This window comes from Dendrobates tinctorius, unplaced genomic scaffold (assembly GCF_039654945.1).
Source record: "Dendrobates tinctorius isolate UK_male_01 unplaced genomic scaffold, ASM3965494v1 ptg000075l, whole genome shotgun sequence".
NCBI lineage: Eukaryota > Metazoa > Chordata > Amphibia > Anura > Dendrobatidae > Dendrobates > Dendrobates tinctorius.
In genome coordinates this window covers 62,099,314-62,115,994 of record NW_027361743.1, presented here as the reverse complement: position 1 = coordinate 62,115,994, position 16,681 = coordinate 62,099,314, and positions in this window count along the sequence as shown.

Genomic DNA, 16,681 nt, shown 5'->3' with positions numbered 1-16,681 from the left:
ACATTTTGCTGAATGGGTCCAAGTAGTTAGACCCCCCCAATCAATACGTTATCACTTGTCCTGTGAATAGGAGATTACGTTTTTCCACAGGAAACCCCTGTAAGTGCATCTCTGCCGCTGTTTACAAAGTATTTAATCTCTAATGGAAATAAAGAATATTCTCCTAATTAATATCAGAGAAGACTAATGACCGTCAAACACAACACAATCCACTGTACCAAGACCAATAATACCACATACAGGGGAGAAATACCACCACACCATGACCAGACCACATAGTACCCGCATCATATCACATAAAAGGCACAAATACAACCACACCATGACCAGACCACATATTACCACCACATAGTGACCGAATAATATGACATATTACCAGCATATAGGGACCAAATAATAATTCATACACGGAGAAATACTTCCACACTGTGAACAGTCCACAAATTACCACCACTTATTGATGGAATACTACAGTACTGATTATGAATACAAACCACAATAATAACAACACTGTTATTACCACCAGTGACATTATACACAGTACCTCTGTATATAGTGTCAGTGTACAGGTAATATAGTGATTACCAGTGACATTATACACAGGAGCTCAGTGATCACTGGCAACATTATTGTCAAGGTTTGCTCAGCTTGTGGGATTAGGTAGTTCAGAGGTTAATGTGGATGGCCTCACTCTGAGATTCTGGGAGGCTTTTTAAAGCCTCATTGTGGGCTCATTCCTCATCGTTTATACTCAGACCCTTGGCCGAGTGTGTGTGACCCTGGTGTGCTTTGTGACTGTAATACTTTATGCTTGTTTGGTTTTGATCTGGTTCTGTCCCTGTTACGAGTTCTGCCTGTCCCTCTTGTACTGCGTTGCTATCTCTGTGTATGACTCATTGCCTATGACCTGACTATTCTCTGATTGCCCCTCTTGTACTGTGCAGCTATCTCCATGTATGACTCATTGCTTACGTTCTGACTACTCTCTGCTCGCCCCTCTGGTATCGCGCCGCCCTCTCCATGTATGACCGCCCGTTTGTCTGACCTGAGTTCCCCTCGCCTCTACTCCAGGATTCCTGTAGTAGAGTCCTACAATCATCTTCAGAAGTGGGACACTAAGCCTCGCCCCCTGTGGTCACATGATCGTAGGTCCTTGTACTTCTTACTACCTTCAGCATCGCAGGTCCCGTCTGCCTCAACTTTCCCTGCAGTATCGGACCCCGGGCCCTCCCGCAGTAGGGGTGAGTCACGCTGCTCAGCCATGGCAGTTCGCCGACGCTGACAGGATCCTGATATTTATACACAGAAGATCTGCATACAGTGTCAGTGTAATACAGTGACCACCAGTGAAATTATACACAGGAGCTTTTGGAAGTGCATTGAGCAGCAGGGTGGTTTGCTGGTGAAGGGAAAAAAAATCTCTTTAAATCTTCTGCCTGAGCGAGTGTAAGCGAGCTGAGTGTGACCTGAGCGTCAGTGCGAACGGTGGTAAGTGTGTGACTTGTGATTCAGTGATTTTGGATTCAGGGAGTTTGCAAAGGAGGTATTACTGAATTGCTGTTATATTTTATTAATACTTTTTATTTATTTTTACTTAGCTTTTCTGTCTGGTGCAATCCCCATTAGGAATGTGCTCCACTATTGCCAATGCCATCCAGTGTACGTCTTGACGCATGTACGCAATCCTTGACCAGCCAGTCGAGGGTGCATACTGCTGTGCGAGATGTGAGCACATTGTGCATTTGGAAGCCCAGATACTGGATTTAAATGTGCAGCTGGCAACACTGAGATCAATAGACAATATGGAAAGGAGACTTCTACTCACTGAGCAGACGCTCAATGAGATAGATGAGGGGGGATGCTAGGTTGGAGCTGCAGGACAGTGAAGCAGTAAGATGGGTGACAGTTAGAAGGTGGGGTAGACAGAAGAGTGCCAGGGAGGCTAGTCCTGATCTGGCACAACCCAATAAGTTTGCCAAGTTGGCAGATGAGGGGAGTGTCAGTGCAGGGGTAGCACTGCTGCAGCAAGGCATGTCCTCTGAAAGCCAGAGGAGTATATGCTCCAGTAAGGGGAGAAATAGGAGAGCAGGGCAGGCCAGACAGGTGCTGGTAGTGGGGGACTCAATTATTAGGGGAACAGATAGGGCAATCTGTCACAAAGAAAGGGATCGTCGAACGGTGTGCTGCCTATCTGGCGCGCAAGTCTGACACATCGCTGACCGGGTTGACAGATTACTGGGAGGGGCTGGTGAGGATCCAGCGGTCATGGTGCACATTGGTACAAATGACACAGAGGTAGGTGGAAGGTCCTTAAAGATGATTTCAGGGAATTAGGCTGCAATCTTAAGGCAAGGACTTCCAAGGTGGTATTTTTGGAAATATTTCCTGTACCACGTGCCACGCCAGAGAGGAGATTAGGGAAGTTAATAAGTGGTTCAAGAATTAGTGTAGGAAGGAGGGGTTTGGGTTCCTGGAGAACTGGGCCGACTTCTCAGTTGGCTACAGGTTCTACGCTAGGGACGGGCTGCACCTCAATGGGGAGGGTGCAGCTGTGCTGGGGAAAAAAATGGCTAGAAGGGTGGAGGAGTGTTTAAACTTGGAACTAGGGGAGGGTATTCATTTTATAAGAGGGGAAGACTGTGTAGATAGAGACCTGGGCACAAATAATGAAATTGGAGGTGGTAGTGGCATGGGGGGTGAGGTTAGAACAGTTAATAATTTAAGAAATAGAGGTACAGACATACATAAAGTGCATGTATACAAATGCCAGAAGCCTCGCCAACAAAATGGAGGACTTAGAATTAATTTTGTTGGAAGATAAGGTATATTGCACCCCCTCATAGGGTATAAGGCTGCCCCCTCATAGGGTATAATGCTTCTCCCCCCTCATAGGGTATAATGCACCCCCTCATAGGGTATAATGCTGCCCCCTCATAGGGTATAACACTAGATAGATAGATAGATATGTGATAATTAGATGTATAGATAGATAATAGATAGATAGATCTATGGATAGACAGATAGAAATAAAGATATAAAGATAATAGATAGTGAAAGATATAGGTAGCTATAGAGATAGATAGATAGACCTAGATAGATATAGATAGATAAATAGATAGATAGGGGATAAATAGATATATGGATAGATAGATAGATAGATAGATAGATAGATATAAAGATAATAGATAGTGATAGCTATAGATAGGTATATAGATAGATAGATAGGGGATAAATAGATAGATCTATGGATACATGATATATAGATGGATAGATATAAAGATAATAGATAGAGATAGATATAGATAGGTATAGAGATAGATGGATATAGACTATTTATATCTATCTATATCTACCTCTATATCTATCTATCTATCTATATCTATCTCTATATCTAAGATAGAGACAGATAGATATAGAGATAGAGATATAGATATACAGATAGAAATAGATAGATATAGAGATATATAGATATAGAGACAGATAGATATAGAGATAGATATAGATAGATATAGAGATATATAAAAAACAAACCACAATACTCACCTCTCCTCCTGCTCCCACGCTGATGACGGCTTCAGTGTCAGCAGCTGACCCGTCTGCCAGACACACAGCGGGTGCGCGATGAAGTGACGTCATCGCGCATCGGCTGTGAGTCAGGAGCAGAGGGGACTGATGGGAGAGAGATGCTCTCTATTCCACTGAAATTGAGCGCAGCGCCGGCTGCCTAGGTTGGGGAGCGGGGCCCCGGGGTGAGTGGAGGCCGAGAGTGAATGAATATTCATTTCTCTTTAGTAGTGGGGACAGTGGCTCCTGCCTCCTGACACCCGCTGCTGCTCCGCTGGCAGGGCCCCCATAGCAGCTGTGTGGCACTGGCTGGGGGCCCCTGGAGCAGTGGGGGCCCTAGGCAACTGCTGTCCCTGTATACCAGTAGAGGTGCCAGGGCCCACCAGATGCCAGGGCCCACCGGAGAATCAGTCCGACGCTACCTGTCTGTATATATAATGTCAGTGTACAAGTAATAGAATGATCACTGGAGACATACACAGGAGTTCTGTATATAGTGTATAGTGTACAGGTAATACAGTGACTCACCAGTAACATTATACACAGGAGCTCTGCATATAGTCAGCGTACAGGTAATACAAGGATCACCAGTGACATTATACACAGGAGCTCTGTATATACTATATAATGTAAGTGTCCAGGTAAATCACTGACTTACCAGTGACCTCTGTATTTGTAGCGATTCATCTTCGCTTTTCTTCCTCTTCCAGCCAGGACACGTTTGCTGCAGAAAATAACACACTATACTTGATCACTTCTAGACCACATTCCCCACTTTCCCCCCCGACTTCTACACTTTATGTGTAAAGGTCAGCCAGGGCAGTAGTCGTGGCTGAGTATTTCGGGTTCGGGCATTGTATACCCTGACCTCCCTCTACAGGAAAACGGTACCTCTTCTCTTGCATGGTACGGTGAATACTCACCGTGCCGTCAGCGTCCCCTTTGCTACGCCGACTTGATGCTGATCCTTGATCCCAATGAATAGAGACACAGTCCAGGGCAACTCTTAACTGAGCAAATTTATTTTCTTCAGGACACAGCACATCCACATAGTTTCCAGCATTTTCATCACAGTAAAGACAGCACATTACTTCATCTTTCCCTTCACTGTTCCTTGCAGTGTTTCCGTTTGACGAAGCGTCTCAGATGGCTCCTCAGTGTCCTCCCTGTATAGCGTCACCATGGTGAAGCGCTCTCCAGCATGTTTTGCCCCGGACATCAGAGATTCAGCCCACGTAGCTTTCCACCACATTCTGGAGTGACCTGCCCGTACCCTTTTACGGTAACCTTCAATCTTCCTCTGTTTACTTACACTCTTTTCCACTTTATTGCTGATTCTGCAGTACCGTGTTCTTCTCTAGATGGCTGGGCATCAGCTTTAACATCACGGGGTAGTTAGGCAGCTCAGGCATATAGCCCACCCGAGCACAAAGGGGTCAGGCCTCTGACTGCCTGAAACTGGAAGACCATCCTGGCTTATTCTCCAGCTATCCCCTCCTACAGTTAACTCCTATATGTCCTACAGCTACATCTACTGTGCAATGAGCTCAGTGCCCCATCTAGTGACCATAGCCCAGACTGCACTGTCCCTACCAAGTACAAGGTGCAGAAACATAGCTTATGCTATATAAATAATACAGCAACATGAAATATACGATAATGCGCAACAATGGTATAACATATATATAAATATATATACAAGTACAACAGCAACATGGGGGTTTAAAGGGGTAAGACTCTCAACCCCTTACACATGTCTACATATTGATATTAGTCATGTATTATACTACAGCACAGGCACCATTTTGATGAATGCAAACCTTTTTTTTGTAACCCCACAAACACCCGGAGCACCAGAATCTCAATAACTGAAATTTACAAATACAGATTACACAACAACCACAAGATGCATTTCATCACCCAGGTCACCTCATTTTAATCAGTATAACAGCGTAGACCTGACACTGTCTGTACTTTACTGTTCACAATCCTGCTGACAGGATCCCTTTAAATCTAAATTTTAATAAGTTTGTTCTTTTCTGCGCTAAACGTCCCCCAAACCCTGAGGACGGCGAGTATACCTTGGTTGTGTTTTGCTGTATGTGTATACAAAAGTAAAAGAAGAGCACCTATCAGGGGCTCAGAAAAGCTGGGTGGCATGTGTGCTAGTGTGTGACCCAGCGCAGGTGTCTCACTGGCCTATCAAAACAGTGACCGATAGCAGCAAACAGTGTGATGTGGATGTGAGAACTGTCTGCGGGGTGCGCTTAGGTGAGTGGACAAAAGAATATGGGAGGTTCACCTTTATAGTAACATCCCAGGGCAGGTGTGTCGTGAGCAAGTGGTGTTCAAGAAATATTGGTGGCAGTGGTTGTGACTTATCCTGACACACAATGTACAGGGAAATGGGAAAATTGTGAAAAAAAACGCAATTCTGACCTTAATTATGTTTACGGCGTACATTATGTGGTAAAAATGACCATGTAATATGATTCTCCTCATCAGTATGATTACAGAGATACTAAACGTGCCCAGATTTTTAAATTATTTTAGTGGTAGAAAAAAAATCAAGACTTTGAAATAAAAAATATGTTGGAGTTTGTGTTGCCATTTTCCGAGACCCGTAGTTTTACTTTTTCGTTCAATAGAGCTATGAGAGGGATTATTTTTTCATAAGGCGAGACGTTATTATGGATATTACTTTGGGATAGATATGACATTTTAGTTGCTTGTTACGTATTTTAAGTGGTATTGCAGCGACCAAAAAATACCGCAATGTTGGCGTTTTTAAATTTTTTGTGTTTACCAATTGGGTTAATTATTTTTATATTTTGATAGCTCGGACTTTGCTGGATGTGGCGATATCACTTGACATTTTTTTTTATGTTCATTTTCAATGGAGGAAAATTGAACTTTTATGAGTTTTTTTTTCAGATTTGTTTAAATCTTTTTTTGTTGTTTTACTTTTCTTTTCACTTCATTTATCGCTCCCTAAGGCCCCTTTCACACTTCAGTTTTTTGCAATCAGTCACAATCCGTCAGGTTTTGACAAAAACGGATCCTCAGTTTTTTTTTGAGGATCCGTTTTTTCCCCATTGACTTGCATTAATGGCGGATTGTGACGGATGGCTGTCCGTTTCATCAGTTTTTTTTTTGAGGATCCGCCAAAAGTTGCTGTCCGTCACCATCCTCAAAGATTTCAAAACGGAGCTTGCAACAAAACTCTCTCTCTCTCTCTCTCCTTCCCGACCAGCGTTTCCTTTAAATTTCCTCATTTTCAGGATCCTGTGCCATCCGTTCACATCAGTTCAGAACGGATCCGCTTGTCTGCCTTTTTGGCGGATTTGAACTGATGCAAAAAACTGAAGTGTGAAAGAGGCCTAAGCTGTACTACATACAGGGGCTAATGGTGCAGCAGAAGTGTGAACTTTTTGATGCTTTTGTTTAATATTTTCCACTATAGTATATGGAGAGCATAAAAAACGCATGCAAAATTCCAATGAAGTCTCCAATTGTGGAACTGAAGCATTCCTCTACTAAAAAAAATGCATTCGAAAAAACTGCCACAAAAAAATACAATAAAAAGTATTGATTGCTTTAGTGCGAATACCTATGGAAACAATGCAGCACTTCTGCACGTGTGAACATGGCCCAGGAGAGACTCTGGACAATTTGTACGTTCTACACCAGGTTCACACTTGGGGTTATTTATTTTTTTATCACTACTTAGAATTACAGACAAATTAAAAAAAGTGATCTGAGCCAATTATATGGAAAAAATACAATATTATTTAACATTTATTCTGAAGCTATATGAAATAATTCCGACTACAGCAATGGTCTGTGCCCATCACGGGTGATCCGTGTTACCGGGAAGAGAGGAGGAGACATTCCTACAAGGAGCTGACAATAGATACATCACATTATCTCACGTATGAGGATACAGAATTATACAGGTTTGAAAATATCAAATAGAAAGATTTGCCTGTAAACAGGTAAAAAAGCAAAAACAGTAAATAAAGCAATGACTTGCGCTATTGTACCGGTAAGTTTTTATACATCTCATCCCAATCCAGCTAACCCCTATCCGTACAGTGGCAGCTGGTATTGGATGGTCTGCCATGGGTAACATAACTAGTTCTCCTATATTAGACCCATTGCCATGTTCGTCTTTATGACATCACAGAAGCGTTGTCCACGAGTCATGGAATGTTCCGCAAGAACGGTCAGTGCGAGGCAAGCAGAGATAGAGAGGAGAGCTGAACACTAACCCAGAGCGACTTGTAAATCACTTTTTACTTGTTTTGTTTATTTTTTTTACTTTTATTTCTTTTTTTTGGGAGTGTTTTCTACCATCCGCACACACTTTTGTGTGTGTGGAGGGGAAGGCAGCCTAATGGCTGCACCCGTAGCTGGAGGAAAGTTCCAACCACGGAGACGTCTCCCACATGCCAGGACATCCCTATACAGTCAGAGGCCTGAACACCACCAAAGGCCAACTGGCTTCACGGGGTATGTGATGGCAGTGCTTTATTATATCGTGTCAATTATTAAATGCCTGTTCAAAACACCAGAAAAGGCAAAGGACCGATATTCCAGACTGAAAAGTCCACCACCATATCCTACAATGCCCGAAATAGGCCGATTCGTACAACCTGCAGCAAACATCAGCGCAGAGCCAGAGGGTATGAAGGAACGCCTGATACTCACCAGAACAGTAGATGAGGAAGAGACAACAGCCACATTGCCCAGGAGCCCATCCCCATGCACCTGGATGGAGCTAACTCCCTCTCAAGCACGTATACTCCTCAGTATGCCTTACGACCATCAACCGCGTATTAAGGTGACTGCTAAACAAGGCTACAATCCTACACCACACCTGCCAGTCAGCTATACCACTGGAAAGATCATGCAAGTAATGCTGATGAGCCCACAGGATGTACAACGTGCCTACAAGAGAGATTTGGGTTTCCTTCCAAGTCCTAGGAAGATCATTCTCCCGAGAAGAGAATTCCGCGGCACTTTGATTTAGCCGGCGGAAAATGTAGTGGCGAGTTGCTTGCAGCAAGCACATACCATCTTCTGCACAGCTGCTTCTTAGACAGATTTTCCGGTTTTGACTATGGCTTGATCAATGGATCATGTTTCTATACTGCCGCCTGCCCTGACCTCTGCTTGTTTAAAGTTATGCATCTACACTGCCGCCTGCCCTGACCTTTGCTTGCTCAATGGATTATGTTTTTGAACTGCCGCCTGCCTGACCTCTGCTTGCTCAATGGATTGTTTCTGCACTGCCGCCTGCCTTGACCTCTGCTTGCTCAGTGGATTATGTTTTTGAACTGCCGCCTGCCCTGACCTCTGCTTGCTCAATGGATTATGTTTTTGAACTGACGCCTGCCCTGACCTCTGCTTGCTCAATGGATTATGTTTCTGCACTGCCGCCTGCCTGACCTCTGCTTGCTCAATGGATTATGTTTTTGAACTGCCGCCTGCCCTGACCTCAGCTTGCTCAATGGATTATGTTTCTGCACTGCCGCCTGCCCTGACCTCAGCTTGCTCAATGGATTATGCTTCTGCACTGCCGCCTGCCCTGACCTCTGCTTGTTTCCGGTTATTAATCTGTGATACTAATAAAAATGTATATTATTCTGCACTATATGGACTGTGGGTCGTTTTTTTTCTTTGGTTTTATGGTTGTTTCCGGTTATGTTTTTGCACTGCTGCCTGCCCTGACCTCTGCTTGTTTCCGGTTATGTTTCTGCACTGCTGCCTGCCCTGACCTTTGCTTGTTTCTGACTACTCATTTGCCTGCTGATTTTGTACTTCTTCCTCAATGCCTGCACTTTTAAGACCCCAGTAGAGCTAATTTATATAAATCCTGCATCCTAACAATGAAGCCGGGTTATAGGGCTTCTGATCACAATGGTAGGATGATGCCTCAATGTGAAGAAGGGTAGCACCAGTTCTTCACCTAACAGTATGGAATGCTTATCTAAAAAAATGAAAAAGGAACAGTACAGTATAGACAAAGGTCCCATAAACTCAACAAGAACAAACCATTAAGAACTTTAAGCATAAACATATGAGACAACAAACCAAGTGGCTCAGAATACCACATCCGACCCAACCAGCAGTTTTGTTGAAGGTATTTTCCTCTGATCTTTCGTTAAGAGGGTACAACATCTCAAATACATTAGACTGGTGTGGGTCTCCAACCATTTAGGAACCCTCAAATCAATAGTACAGGGGTCTTGAATCAGCCACAAAATTGCTTCTGGAAGAATTGGGTGGAGCACTGGTTTCATATGTACCCTGCCGCTCATGTCAAGGTCTATGAAAATAACCAAACACAAGGCTGAGTACTCAGATCTTATAGGAACCTCCCCAATAGTGAATGGCCATCTGTATATTCATAGTTCCCCAGGTCTGTAGACAGATGCGGGTTTCACGTCCGGGACCTCTGCCTATCAGACATTTATAGAATATTTTATGGATAACACATAAATGTATGGGAAAACTCCTCTTGTAAATAGTGCGCCTCAAGTTTCTTCTGCTGTTTGCAGTGGAATGTAGTCATCATAGCTAATATGAGGGAAGGATTCCTGAGAGGGGGTATACATCTACTATATCCATATTCTGTGGATATCTACCCTAATAAAGCTTATGGACGGTGAGTGCAGTGATGAGACCGACCCTTTATCAACATGTTCTGTCCCACAAACTAATGTAGTACACTGCACTGACCGCCGATAGACTTTATTCTCCAAAGACAATTTAAGTTTGTTATATGTATTAAAATACTTTTTTTCCCAGAATTATCTAAGAATTATCGACAAGGAAAATGGACTCAAGATAAAGCTTAGAAACATATATTTCTTTACAGCTCCTGATATAGGTATTGCGGTCTTTAAAAACAGTAGTCCCCAACTTCTGCCTCCTCAGCAAGTTATCCCCTAGCCATTGGTAGATCATAACTTGCTGATTACGGGTGTTTCACTGCCAGGACCCCTACCAATCCTAAGAACAGGGTGTCTGGAACAAGCGGCTGTTAAGAATGCGCAACAACACTTCTTTCATTATGGGACAATGATGGGGCTGATATGCTGATGATGGACTATGATGGGGCTGATGTGCTGATGATGGACTATGATGGGGCTGATGTGCTGATGATGGACTATGATGGGGTTGATGTGCTGATGATGGACTATGATGGGGCTGATGTGCTGATGATGAACTATGATTGGGATGATGAAGTCTGCAATAACAGAGCATAGCAGTACAACCCCTTAGCCTGGAGTGCCCTAACAAATAGCTGGGGAGGGTCCGAGCTCACAGTCAGACCTTAGAAGAAGAGTTAATAGTTTTGTTTCTTCTGTCTTAAAGGACAAAAAAGGCTTACAGTATATACTCGCGTATAAGTCGAGATTTTCAGCCCATTTTTTGGGGCTGAAAGTCCCCCTCTCGGCTTATACGCGAGTCATATACCGGGGGTCGGCCAGGGAGGGGGAGCGGGGGGGGTGTCGGAGATCATACTCACCTCTCCTGGCATGTTTCTGCAGCCCCCCGTGCTTATTCCATCTTCTCGGCGCTGTTCTTCCTGCTTTCAGCGGTCACGTGGTACGCTCATTACCCTCATTAATATGCACATATGTAATGAGCGGCACCACGTGACCGCAGAAAGCAGGAAGAACAGCACTGAGAAGATGGAACAAGCACGGGGGGCTGCAGAGACATGCCAGGAGAGGTGAGTATAACGGGGGGAGCCATATTCACCTGTGCCCCATTCCACCGCTGCGCATCGCTCTGCTGTCTTGCTTCCTCTGGCAGTGACGTTAAGGTCAGAGGGTGCCATGACGTAGTTAGCAGGCGCCCTCTGCCTGAACAGTCACTGCAGAGCCAGCAACGCTGAGGAGCAGCAGCTGCAGCAGTGACAAGGTGAGTATATAGGTTTTTTTTTCATTTTTTTAATTGAGGCTGCGGCAGCAGCATTGTAAGGGGCCACTAATCACTGTGCAGCAATACAAGGGGCCACTCATCACTGTGCAGCATTATAAGGGGCCACTCATCACTGTGCAGCATTATAAGGGGCCACTCATCACTGTGCAGCATTATAAGGGGCCACTCATCACTGTGCAGCATTATAAGGGGCCACTCATCACCTTGCAGCATTATAAGGGGCCACTCATCACCGTGCAGCATAATAAGGGGCCACTAATCACCGTGCAGCATAATAAGGAGCCACTAATCACTGCAGCATTTCAAGGGGCCACTAATCACTGTGCAGCATTATAAGGGGCCACTCATCACTGTGCAGCATTACAAGGGGCCACTCATCACTGTGCAGCATTACAAGGGGCCACTAATAACTGTGCAGCATTACAAGGGGCCACTAATCACTGTGCAGCATTACAAGGGGCCACTAATCACTGTGCAGCATTACAAGGGGCCACTAATCACTGTGCAGCATTATATGGGGCCAGTAATCACTGTGCAGCATTATATGGGGCCAGTAATCACTGTGCAGCATTATATGGGGCCACTCATCACTGTGCTGCATTATAAGAGGCCACTCATTACTGTGCAGCATTATAAGGGGGCCTCTCATTACTGTGCAGCATTATACGGGGCCACTAATCACTGTGCAGCATTACAAAGGGCCACTAATCACCGTGCAGCATAAGGGGCCACTAATCACTGCAGCATTTCAAGGGGCCACTAATCACTGTGCAGCATTATAAGTGGCCACTAATCACCGTGCAGCATTGTAAGGGGCCACTAATCAATGTGCAGCATTATAAGGGGCCACTAATCACTGTGCAGCATTATAAGGGGCCACTAATCACTGTGCAGCATTATAAGGGGCCACTAATCACTGTGCAGCATTATAAGGGGCCACTAATCATTGTGCAGCATTATAAGGGGCCACTCTCCATGCAGCATTATAAGGGGCCACCAATCACTGTGAAGCATTATATGGGGCATATGTTATTATGGACCATGTAATAGGGCTACCATTATTCACTGTGCAGCATTATTAGGCATATTTTTGTATGGAGCATCTTATGGAACCCATCATGAACTTTATGGAGCATTATATGGGGCCATCATGAACTTTATGGAGCATCTTATGGGGCCCATTTTATTTTTGAAATTTACCAGTAGCTTCGGCATTTTCCACCCTAGGTTTATAGGCGAGTCAATAAGTTTTCCCAGTTTTTTGTGACAAAATTAGGGTGGTCGGCTTATACATGGGTCGGCTTATACGCGAGTATATACGGACTTCTAAAGAAAATTGCCCCCAAGTTATTTTGAGCGACCCCGCCTGCTGTACCATCCTTGTGATTTACGAGAACGTTTCTCACTTCCTGCTAGGACAGCGGAAACCCAAGGAGTAAAGAGAGAAGGTCCTTATGGCTGCATGGAGTAATGCTGGAAATCTCTAAGTCTGCGGGGACAACAGAGACTTTAGAAGAAGGCAAACCAAGGTTTAGTGCTAGCACTAGTGTGAGAGAAGGTTTATACTACAGGACAGAAGTGCTGTAACAGGAAAGAACCTAACAAATAAAAAAGATTGTAGACAAACCAGATTTTGCTATCTATTCATGTCATTGCCTTCCATATTACAGAGAAATTTCCCTAAATCCGGTATCTGATAATCCACAATGATGTATATTCAGGGTCGAACTGGGGTGTCTGGGGCCCACCAGGGGAATGGACTCTAGGGCCCCATCCTACAGCTATATGCTAATATCTGTCAGTCGTTATCCCCATTATAGTGGAGCATCGGCTGTAAAACACAGGCGGCTCCTGCACATCTACTGTGCACCCCCATAACTGGGATGTATAATTACGGTAGTTTACATTAATGTGGTTCTTTGGTTAAAACAATTTATCACCGATCCATGGGCTCTATAGGATAGCTGATCGCATACGTCCGACCATTAGAAACTGCACCGACCGGAAGAATGAGAAAGTTTTATCGTTGATAGGACACTTATCCCCATTTTAAAATGGAGCAGCAGGTTAGATATCTGACCGAAGCTTCATTCATTCTCTTTGGAGCTTCTATAAAAATACAAGTGCAGCCACTGAGGGAATGAATGGATCAGTTGTCAAGTCGGACATGCCACTCCAGTCTAATGGGGATAAAAAGTTCCACATTTTGCTGAATGGGTCCAAGTAGTTAGACCCCCCCAATCAATACGTTATCACTTGTCCTGTGAATAGGAGATTACGTTTTTCCACAGGAAACCCCTGTAAGTGCATCTCTGCCGCTGTTTACAAAGTATTTAATCTCTAATGGAAATAAAGAATATTCTCCTAATTAATATCAGAGAAGACTAATGACCGTCAAACACAACACAATCCACTGTACCAAGACCAATAATACCACATACAGGGGAGAAATACCACCACACCATGACCAGACCACATAGTACCCGCATCATATCACATAAAAGGCACAAATACAACCACACCATGACCAGACCACATATTACCACCACATAGTGACCGAATAATATGACATATTACCAGCATATAGGGACCAAATAATAATTCATACACGGAGAAATACTTCCACACTGTGAACAGTCCACAAATTACCACCACTTATTGATGGAATACTACAGTACTGATTATGAATACAAACCACAATAATAACAACACTGTTATTACCACCAGTGACATTATACACAGTACCTCTGTATATAGTGTCAGTGTACAGGTAATACAGTGATTACCAGTGACATTATACACAGGAGCTCAGTGATCACTGGCAACATTATTGTCAAGGTTTGCTCAGCTTGTGGGATTAGGTAGTTCAGAGGTTAATGTGGATGGCCTCACTCTGAGATTCTGGGAGGCTTTTTAAAGCCTCATTGTGGGCTCATTCCTCATCGTTTATACTCAGACCCTTGGCCGAGTGTGTGTGACCCTGGTGTGCTTTGTGACTGTAATACTTTATGCTTGTTTGGTTTTGATCTGGTTCTGTCCCTGTTACGAGTTCTGCCTGTCCCTCTTGTACTGCGTTGCTATCTCTGTGTATGACTCATTGCCTATGACCTGACTATTCTCTGATTGCCCCTCTTGTACTGTGCAGCTATCTCCATGTATGACTCATTGCTTACGTTCTGACTACTCTCTGCTCGCCCCTCTGGTATCGCGCCGCCCTCTCCATGTATGACCGCCCGTTTGTCTGACCTGAGTTCCCCTCGCCTCTACTCCAGGATTCCTGTAGTAGAGTCCTACAATCATCTTCAGAAGTGGGACACTAAGCCCCGCCCCCTGTGGTCACATGATCGTAGGTCCTTGTACTTCTTACTACCTTCAGCATCGCAGGTCCCGTCTGCCTCAACTTTCCCTGCAGTATCGGACCCCGGGCCCTCCCGCAGTAGGGGTGAGTCACGCTGCTCAGCCGTGGCAGTTCGCCGACGCTGACAGGATCCTGATATTTATACACAGAAGATCTGCATACAGTGTCAGTGTAATACAGTGACCACCAGTGAAATTATACACAGGAGCTTTTGGAAGTGCATTGAGCAGCAGGGTGGTTTGCTGGTGAAGGGAAAAAAAATCTCTTTAAATCTTCTGCCTGAGCGAGTGTAAACGAGCTGAGTGTGACCTGAGCGTAAGTGCGAACGGTGGTAAGTGTGTGACTTGTGATTCAGTGACTTTGGATTCAGGGAGTTTGCAAAGGAGGTATTACTGAATTGCTGTTATATTTTATTAATACTTTTTATTTATTTTTACTTATCTTTTCTGTCTGGTGCAATCCCCATTAGGAATGTGCTCCACTATTGCCAATGCCATCCAGTGTACGTCTTGCCGCATGTACGCAATCCTTGACCAGCCAGTCGAGGGTGCATACTGCTGTGCGAGATGTGAGCACATTGTGCATTTGGAAGCCCAGATACTGGATTTAAATGTGCAGCTGGCAACACTGAGATCAATAGACAATATGGAAAGGAGACTTCTACTCACTGAGCAGACGCTCAATGAGATAGATGAGGGGGGGATGCTAGGTTGGAGCTGCAGGACAGTGAAGCAGTAAGATGGGTGACAGTTAGAAGGTGGGGTAGACAGAAGAGTGCCAGGGAGGCTAGTCCTGATCTGGCACAACCCAATAAGTTTGCCAAGTTGGCAGATGAGGGGAGTGTCAGTGCAGGGGTAGCACTGCTGCAGCAAGGCATGTCCTCTGAAAGCCAGAGGAGTATATGCTCCAGTAAGGGGAGAAATAGGAGAGCAGGGCAGGCCAGACAGGTGCTGGTAGTGGGGGACTCAATTATTAGGGGAACAGATAGGGCAATCTGTCACAAAGAAAGGGATCGTCGAACGGTGTGCTGCCTATCTGGCGCGCAAGTCTGACACATCGCTGACCGGGTTGACAGATTACTGGGAGGGGCTGGTGAGGATCCAGCGGTCATGGTGCACATTGGTACAAATGACACAGAGGTAGGTGGAAGGTCCTTAAAGATGATTTCAGGGAATTAGGCTGCAATCTTAAGGCAAGGACCTCCAAGGTGGTATTTTTGGAAATATTTCCTGTACCACGTGCCACGCCAGAGAGGAGATTAGGGAAGTTAATAAGTGGTTCAAGAATTAGTGTAGGAAGGAGGGGTTTGGGTTCCTGGAGAACTGGGCCGACTTCTCAGTTGGCTACAGGTTCTACGCTAGGGACGGGCTGCACCTCAATGGGGAGGGTGCAGCTGTGCTGGGGAAAAAAATGGCTAGAAGGGTGGAGGAGTGTTTAAATTTGGAACTAGGGGAGGGTATTCATTTTATAAGAGGGGAAGACTGTGTAGATAGAGACCTGGGCACAAATAATGAAATTGGGGGTGGTAGTGGCATGGGGGGTGAGGTTAGAACAGTTAATAATTTAAGAAATAGAGGTACAGACATACATAAAGTGCATGTATACAAATGCCAGAAGCCTCGCCAACAAAATGGAGGACTTAGAATTAATTTTGTTGGAAGATAAGGTATATTGCACCCCCTCATAGGGTATAAGGCTGCCCCCTCATAGGGTATAATGCTTCTCCCCCCTCATAGGGTATAATGCACCCCCTCATAGGGTATAATGCTGCCCCCTCATAGGGTATAACACTAGATAGATAGA